Raw genomic sequence first — 10,241 nt, 5'->3', positions numbered from 1 at the left:
AACGAGTCACATATTCTTCGAATCGTTCTACCAATTTTCAAATATCTTCAAACTCGAAGATTTTCAACGGATATTACGAGTGAAATGCGATTAGAATATTTCGTTTGCAATTATCTCTCAATCACTGTACAGAATTGAATCTTCTGTTTTAATTCTGTTTTTCGCGCGGTGGACTTGTACAAGATGTCTATTATACTAATAGAGTTTTCATGTTTTGATGAAACGTTATGCGTTACTTTATCCGTGTTTTTCAACAATTTTCCCTTCGCGCAACTTTTACGCCACTTCCACACACTACTTTGCTGTTTCGTCCTTAATGGATTAAATTATCCCCAATCTTCCTTTTTCTCGAAGAACCGTGTATGTATTTATTGGCTAAAAATGTTAAGAAGTCACTGTTCACTTTACTTTGTTAGATATGCGTATCGATAATAACAGAAAAATTAATAAATCGCTATATAAATGTTAACACTTTACGAGAAACATTGTATAATTTTTTGACCGAAAGGATAACTTTTTTGGAAGTATTCAAACCTGGAAATTCGAGTTCTATCTATCGTCAAGTACAGAAATCGATAAAAAATGTTTGCGCTCTAACGAGGTTTAACCTTCTCATTTGTTTTGTTATAAAAGTGTTTGCCTCTGTTACAAACTGTTTGAACGAAGTTTAATGAAGTTTCACTGCGCAATCCTTTTGTGCAAATGCTTTTATTTGTCATTGATCTCATTAGCACATTATTTCTCGATTCTATCAGAGGTGGCCAATAGCAAATTTCGATTGTTTGTTTACCGTTCCACATTTACCTGTATTCCATTTCGCATGGTTACACAAACTCGCGGTTTATCGTTACATTATGGTAGCGATCGGTTATTTTATTCGATAAAATAACTGTTAAACGTAATTTAGAGAGTACGAAGCACTTGTTATCGATCAGTAATTAGTATATAAATAGTAATTTATAAATGTAAAAAAGTAGCTTACATTTTTCTACTACAGTTCAATGTAATAGTACGATATACGTAGACTTGTAAATTCTTATGAAAGTGTAACAAACTTCCTATAATGTCAAACTTAATTTTTGTAGATTGGTTTTAATATGCTGCACATTCTCTTGAATGAAAATATATGAAATATCATACGTAACAGAATGCACAGAATACTCCAATGAAAATTCGACTTTTCAAAGATCACGTGCATAAGACACTTAGTACCGTTCATAAAAATCTATACGTAATTGAAACGTTTCGGAATATGTTGAACCCAATCGAACATATTCCTGTTGCAACAGTACTCACGACTGACATAATCTATCGTGACAGTAAACGGGCGTCTAACTTTAATTTCACGTAATTTCTAAATCACGTTACGCATGATGAATCTGTAATTTAACTATTTGCACGCTGTACACATTAACCGGTAGCGCTTATTATGAAAATCCAACATCTGTCCTGGCATGGAACTTTCGCTAATGAAGTTAATTGAGAAGTCTCGCCTATTACAGGATAACCGATTAATTATATCTGAAAAAGAGATTCATTTAGAGTTATATCAAACACGTATGGGAATTCAGAGTCTCTGAAACGTATGAAATATTACCGATATTTGCCAAGATCTTGTACAACGATTCATAATCAAAATACATTGGTGTTACACCGTTTTCGAGAATCTCCATGCTTTGATCGATTCATAATGGCTGTAATTGATACTGAATTAAAACCAGCACTAGTCTCTTTATGTCAACAAGTCATTACAAAATTTAATGCATCGATTTTAAATGTACCGTTGTTTAAATTAACCGTGGCAGTTTCGTTACTGCTTTTTAACAATCTTCCTTATCTAACGTAACTCTTAGAGATTCTAATTTCGTCATTGCAAAATAATTTCAATCCAATTTAAAAGAATTTCTACCAAACAGTTTTTACGGTAGTTAAAAAGGAAATCAATTTTACTGTATCATTGCATATTGCTATAGATATACCGTTGTGATGATAACAGACAATGACAGTAATAGTTGGACACCATATAGACACCAAGAAACTTTTTTAAAATTCGACCAAACGACTTGAGTTTTTTCCAGAAGTTAGAAGGATTATTTCGCTGGACGAAAAAAATGTTGAAAAAAAATTGCGGATGGTCGGAATAGCGAAGAAAATAGCGAAGGTCGTCTTTTACAACTTTTCTCTTTATCGTTGCCCGTAATGAACATTTAAATAGTACGTTTCGTAGGTTTGTGGATAATTTATGCAACTTTTAATTTCGCCTGTACGTTTTAATTGACAGAACAAACTGCTGTATGATGCGGATTTAATTTATGCACATCCCATATACTTTAACGTGTATCAGACGCAATTACTATTAAAGCTTCCAGTTGATCGTCATCCTTTTAGTCATTTAACATTTTTCATCCTCGTATTTCCAGACGTCGATTTTTCGTAGTAACCAAAGGTTATATTTATTTATCGTGTATCTCTTCTTCCAAAACTTTGTATTTATTCAAATTCGTATTTTCACGAAGATTTCTAAAGAAAGGAAATCTAATTTTATTTTTTGTTTATTTCACTCGCTAAATATTGCAACGACTACCTTCGTCATTTTATATGTCCTTGCGTATTGTGTGCTTTCTGTGCACTTTCGTATCTTTAAATTTCTCCTTCAAATGCATAAAAATTCGTAATTTAGTAGTAGTAGATGGATCTACGGTGTTTTGTAAGGAACGAATAACGTTACTTTAATTTTTATATACACAGCAAACCATAGAAAAACTATGAGAAGACGACAAAAATGGAGCAACGAAGTTTCCATACAGAGAGACGACGAAAAAATTGAGGCTATAGCATCCATAGAAACAACAAAATACCCAACTTGAAATATTCCACTGTCGATAGAAAGAGTCATTGCACAGGGAAAATTAGCTAAAAAGAAATTAGGTTGGACAACGACGGTGGAACATGCACTGAAATGTAAAATAGAAGGGAGCGTAGCATGTCAATTATGCAACATCGGAGAAACAGAAAATAGAGAACACATACTAAGCGACGGCACAATGTACATGGAACTCGGATCAATTGCATTGAGAAACAAGGAAAGGAAAGAGATAATAACGATAAAAATCGAGAAACAAATATGCAACTGATGGACCTCGCAAAGGGAAGCACAAAGTTGAGAGCTTTCCGCTTGGACGAATAGAAGAACGAAATATCAAAGACTCACACATACCAGTTATGTAATAAACTGCATAGCTATAGTTTTCGACCAGCAATTTGAAGCAATTTTTCATTCCTTCCATATTTCTGTTTAAATTTTGCTTTGCTTGAAAAAAAGCTACGGTAACATGTAGCAGCGTTGGATGATATTCTAGAAACTTGGAAGAACGTAGGAAAATTTTTCGGATCTTTTTAAAGCACAAAAACCTACAAAAATCTGTGATAAAAATAAGATTGCAAACGAAGGGTTAAGATTCAGCTTTAAGGAATAGACCAAGTATACCAAGTACTAGTGTACTATGTATACTATGCAAAATGTATCAAAGGTGCACAATAGCGCAGATACTCAAGAAATCGTAAGGTATAGGCTCCAGATAAAGCTAATAATACAGTAAACAAATATAATACAATACAGTACAATGCTTTAATTTTTATGTCAATTCGACTTCGTTAATTCAGAGTGGACAGTGTACAGGGTGGAGTAGATGAAGTGTCAGAAGCTGTTCTCTTCGAGGTCATTGGAAATATCACATTGAAATTTTCAGATGTTGTATGGTGCAGAGGAGCTAACATTGTAGGTTGTAAGACGTTATAGGGGTGAAATTCTTAGAGATGACATTTTTTGTTATGGATGGCATATTAATTTTTCAATACTCTACAAAGGTTATCAAACTTAACAAATTTTATCTAAGGAATGTTTTTTTTATTTTGCATAGTTAAGGAGTTGCCTTACGCAACGAAAGAAACGTATTCTGCTTTTTATTAAATAGTTAATTATTAATAATTTAATTATTAATTAATATAGTTATAATTAATATAATTATTAATTAATATAATAGTTATAATAATATAATTATTAATTAATATAAATTATTATAGTTAATTATTAATTAATAGTTAATTATTTAATAATTAAATAATTATTTTATTAAATAGTTTCAATTGCGTCGCTGAGCTTTTTAAATTATGTTATTTACGTTAATTGCGATGTTAGTACGAGTGAATGGACTTCGCTTTCTTCTTTTTTTTTTCTTTCTTTTTGGATAGGTGCCAATGTAGTGTGTTTATGATTGGAGAAAATAAATTAGGCGAAATCACAAACACTCTGCAGTCGCACCTATGTTTCATTGTCAGTTGTTACTCAGCTGCGGCTTTCAGTCGTCGAACAGTGCTTAGAAAAAATCATTATTCTTAATAATCATACGCGTAGGAACAATAAATTCCTCTGAATAAATCCGATTATATACGCACGGTACTTGTCACGTTGGTTAGTCATCTGCACCGTGGAATGAAGATCAGAAAATACGTCAACACGCTAAGATGACGAATGATGTTGTAACATCTATTTTATGAATTCAGCTTATCGTGCAAAAATGAACGAAGAGCGGATACTATTTTTAGCACTAATCCGTTGCGGTAATAAATCATAGTGATAGTATGTAAAGCATCTCGTTTCACAGTTAATCGACTAAAGTGTGCGGCAATGTGCATTCAAAAATCGTACGCTTTATTTCGATAAAGAAATATGGATTTCCAATAATTGAATGGAAAACGTATTGTTAATAATAAATCAATTTTATCGCAGTTCTACTATTAACCGCGTGGAAGGAAGTGAGCGATTTGAAATTTCATATAGAAGCGAAACGAAGTTTAACATGTTCAATGTGTCTCGGATAGGAATTGACATGTAGCTTTATGATATGCACGCTACATCGATTCGCGTCAAACGCAGAACGCAAATCAAAATTTGAGACGAGATTTTTAACAAATTAGAACCGAGCAATTTAATCTCGAGATTCTTTCAACCAATTTTGAAATATTTGAGACGTTACTCAAGATATTTGCCATTTTTATTGATGCAATTGATCCTCTTTTTTTTTTAATAGCAGTTATTTGTTTCTTTAATTTTTCTCGGCGATTACAAGAAATGTTCTTTAAATGATTAACATGTAGCGGCACATGAGCTAGAGTTATCAACGAGTATCTATCACTTACCAACGAGTTATCAGCGATTATATTAGTGATTATACACTGTCTTTAGCGAATCCGTTAGTACGAGCGATTATTGTCTGTATTAATTTATTTCTCATTTTTCAGATATATTTGACGGTTACAACAGCGAGTTATCTCATCATTTAAACAATAACTTAACCAAACATCCTCTACAAACATATAAACGATATACGAATGATATAATATAAATGACTAATACTAAGAAAAATGGGTATACATTAGCATTTCTTTTGCAGAAAATCAATTTTCAGATATATTATCAACAATATGTTATTAGATGCAAGGAAGAAACGTACCTTGAAATTTTCGTAGAAGATAAATGTTAATAGTCATACTATCTACAATAACATTTAGGACGCGACATTTATACAATAGTAATTAATTTTATACGTATACAGATACATTAATATGAAACTTATATTCAAATTTGTATAACTTGAAAACAAATAAATATTCAAGATCGTTCAATTCATTTTGTTGAATTTTACATACATCTAAAGATGTCAGAAGATATATCTATTTGCGAAATAGTCTTTTGATAAAGCTTCTTTCGACAAATACAAATATAACATACATGTTTTTTACCATTCAAATGTATGTATAAGTCTAACGATCCCATAAATTTTATTTAAAAATGGTAGAAGAACGTACATTTATAGATTCTCGCAATTTTTTAGATGTTTTCCTGGCAAAAATAAATATAGTTCTGAAATAAATTTTTTTATCGTTCAAAATGGAACACGTGTATAACAGTTTCATAAATCATATTTAGAAATATCGTAAAATAATGCAAAGTTAGACATTTTTATCTGACACGAACGCAGAACGAAAATTCATCTATCGTTTCACAGAAACAAAAGACCAATTGATTTTTGTGACAGTTGAATAGCTTTAATTTTTTTCTATCGTCGACTTTAAAGACATTGACTTCTTTTAGAGATAACGTTTATTTGAAGTTTTAATTCGAAATACAATTTTCCCTTCTTCTTTTCTTTCCGTTAAAAATAAAAAATCTACGAAGAATATGAAAAAAGTCCTACTACGTATATGTAATTTTCCTACTGCGTATAAACACATTCTCAAGTTAGTTACAATTTTCATCAGTGTGATCGTGACAATTGTGTCTCTTTACGGTGCTAATAAAATTTCGAAATGTTTTATTTGGCACATAAAATATATACACAGAAGTTTTCTGCGCTAAACACACAAACATAATATTTTCGTGTATCGCTGTGTCTATATCATCAAAGATGCATACGTAGACTTCGTCAAGAATACGTAAGCATTTCCGGGCCATAGCAATTGATTTAAAGAGGAAGTTGTATTATAGCCCATATTTTTCTTCAAAACGAATGTTTACAAATTTCGTTCGACGCGCATAACTGTTTATGATATGAATCTACTAAATCGTAAATAAAACATTTCGTTTCACAATTACGAGAAGGATTCAATTACCAAAGCATAATTTCACTCAAAAATATTGATCGCAGGCTTCGTCGAAAATACGTAAGAGTTTTCGAGCCACAGCAATGCACTTATTTTCGCAAAAAGAAAAGCAAGAAAAAAATGCAATTACAGCCCACATTTTTGCTCAAAGAGATTGTTTACAAACTTCGGTCAACGTACACAGCTGTTTACAGGTCAATAGAGCCTTTTGCGAATGTTTGTAGGTAAATTTTGCTGAAAGGATTTCGTTTTGCTAAAGGTAGAAAGGATTTTGTGTAGGTTTTATTAGTAATAGATTAAAAATAAATGGACAAATTTCTTAAAGCTTGTCATTGGTAAAACTAAATCGCACAGCGTAAAGTTCATTCACTTTTCTATTTTCATCTTGAGAAATATTACACAGTCGTTATTCGCGTTAGTTGCAATGTTGCAAAACTAATAATATGGATAAATATTGTTTATAATTGATAATAATGAGAAAGAAACGAACATTGCGAATATTTGATTAAAGAATTTGCTATTGGTAGACTGTAGATTTTTATACAAATTCATATTTTTGAAAGTATAATTTGAAAAGCAAAACCTTGTTAGGAAATTGCTTTAGCTACAAAGTACTGTAGGAAGCGCTGCGCTTGGATATTTTATACACTTTTTATATCACGCGCATTCTGTGCAATTCTGCACTTTCTCTATGAATGCATAATAATCCGCAGTCTACTTATCAGTACACGTGTATACATCAGATTATAAACTCGCTAGATCCGATTGAAATTTCTCTGAAACACGCGTGGTAATTTCATTTGAGAGTTGATACGAAGGTATTAGGTTGTCCGAAATGTTTCTTTCGTTTTATAAGGAAATAATAGACGCACAACGTTTTTTGTTTTATATTAGTTTATTGAATTATGCACGAACATAATAATAGAAATAGAACGAAATGGATCATACCTAATTCAATAAAATAATATAAAACAGAAAGTTTTTGTCATCTATTATCACCATCTATTATCTATTATCATCTATTATCATCATCTATTATATGAAACGAAAGAAACTTTTCGGACAACATAATATAATATTCTACACTCCATTTTATTATTCGATTGTCATCAACCTAGCGCATTCATAGGCTACTAGGTGCGTAACCATTCGTCTGCATCGATTATTCCAAAGTCTGTTTACAATTTCAGGGAGTTTCGGAGAATCGAAACATTTAATTGAGAAAAATCTCGGCACAAAATTATATCAGAAAATACAAAATCTTTCACTTCTTCTATGAAAAATTCATTTCTGTTAAGGAAATAACAAAAGTTTGACAACATTATTGATACTTATACAATGGTGAGCCTATAAGATATTAATATTAAACCTATTACTTTTATGGCTTTATGTAAATGTGACAGATGTATGTAATTTTCGTGACATTCTATTTTATATTTTTCCACTTCTTTTTCCTTAATAAATATGAAAGCGAATAAACTGTAACGTCTTAACAATACGTGTCTTAATGTGTCATCGAAAATCGTTATCGTTTTTGCTATAACATTTAATTAATAACTTCAATAGTGGAGATAACAATTGAAATCTTCCAACGCAAACCAAACCCTACAGTCAGTACATATCGATGAAAACGATAGAAATAATATATAAGCGATCGAAATACTTAATAGCTACATCCTAACAGATTATATCGAAAAGTTTCACGTCTGGTATATGTGAGTTCTTTTCACTGGTCGTACGTTGAATTGGAGAAGAAGTAAAATATTATCTGCGTATTAGCTCCTACGTCTTGTATCAACTCCAAACCAGATTACGAGCAACTAACAGATTTCCCAACGAAGGACAAACAACAACTGGGGCTCACTCGGAGAAATGAGCGGGCCACGTGAAAATCAGTAAACAGGAACTGAGATAGTTCGATTCGTAGAAATACGCATTTGGTGGTCGATGGGGTGGCTAATTCCACTGTAATCCAATGAAGGGACGATAAAATCTACTCGGTACCGCTGTATCGTCAACGTCTTTACCCGCAGGTCCACCGAGAAATTCCATCCTAAAGCAATTAGAGCTCGTCATCAATGTGCGACTTTGTCGTTGTGGCGACACCATCTCAACCGTCACTGCTGCTAATAGTGCTCTTAACGTCTAGACCCCGGTCTGTCAACTAATTCCCGGCCTCGGTAGAGCGACTATTCGACCGAGCCGACGCCTGTTGCCGTTTCTGTGCGCCTGCATCGTTTTAATGGTCCCTGGATACGAGAGGGAATTCCTCTGGAAAAGGCGTAAAACAAATTTCGATTCTGCTGTACTCTGGGCGACGAGCTCGTGTGTCGTGTTAAAGGCCAACGATTGCCTACTTAGCAATTAAGAAAATGGAAAATAACGACTTTACTTGAACGTAACGACAGCTATACTATAGCTGGCCACTGGGCACTTTGAACGTTATTGGATGGTAGGATGCGATGTAAGATGCCAAGCTTATTAGAGAAAGTAGATGCCCGTGCATCTAAGCGTTACGTCTGGACATGCTGTTGTATACGGTGGATACGAGAATCATCGGCGTGTAACTTTATTTTCCAATGAAGTCTTCTTGTCAGTTTCTATACACTGCAGTTTCGTAGCGTCGCATTCTTGTAGTCACGTGGAAGTACAGAATGTATTTCTACATCATTTATCATGCAATCTATATTTAATACTAATTAACCCAGTGCAAGTATGTGAAGTTTCGTGTGATTTGAAAAATAATCGTCCTCCGATTGAACAAAAGATCATTGTTATTCACTGGGCGAGTACTAAGGCATTAGAGTACTGGTGCCTTGATGACGAAAAACAGATGTCCATGCGCCTTAGAATACAATTGAAATTCCAAAAAGTTTTATTATAACGCACATATAAATACAATAGCGTTCAAATACTGTTCGTATTCACTGTTGATTATAAAAAGATTCTCGAAACACTCGTGTGACGAAAGACGACGAAAGGAACAAGGTAGGTGGAATTTCCTATCTCGAAAGACACGTTCAGACCGAAGAACACTTCTGTCAGTTTTATTGTATCTATCGATCATGAACTAACACTTTCTGCAAATGTTTTCCGATCTCTTGAAATAAAAAATATGTTTGCCAACTCACTGAAAACAGACAAACACATTTCCACGGTATAACATTTTCGTGAGCATATGAAGATAATAGAATGATACGAAATTTGATATAATTGGGCCTGTTTAATCAGTATGTAAATACAATAATAAATTTAAACCATGTTACGATATTTTTGTATCTCACTATAGATTTCAAGGCAAAAGACGATTGAAAGTCAAAGATGGGCTTGAGAACTATAACGTATCCAGAACACGGACGTTTATGCATTTATGCGAAATTTGAAAGTGCAAAAGCCCGTGGAACATATTACATAATGTACACAATATATAAAATATCCAAAGTATAGTACTTTTACTCGCACATATCTGCCAGACAAATCTCCGTCTAGGTCCCATCTTTTTAATTGTACTCATGAAAGTATGAATTTGCACATCATAATCACTACAAATTATAAAAGATTACAATATATCTGAAATA

This window comes from Bombus huntii, chromosome 6 (assembly GCF_024542735.1).
Source record: "Bombus huntii isolate Logan2020A chromosome 6, iyBomHunt1.1, whole genome shotgun sequence".
Classification (NCBI taxonomy): Eukaryota; Metazoa; Arthropoda; class Insecta; order Hymenoptera; family Apidae; genus Bombus; species Bombus huntii.
The sequence above is the reverse complement of the archived record's forward strand: the minus strand, read 5'-3'. Positions refer to the sequence as shown.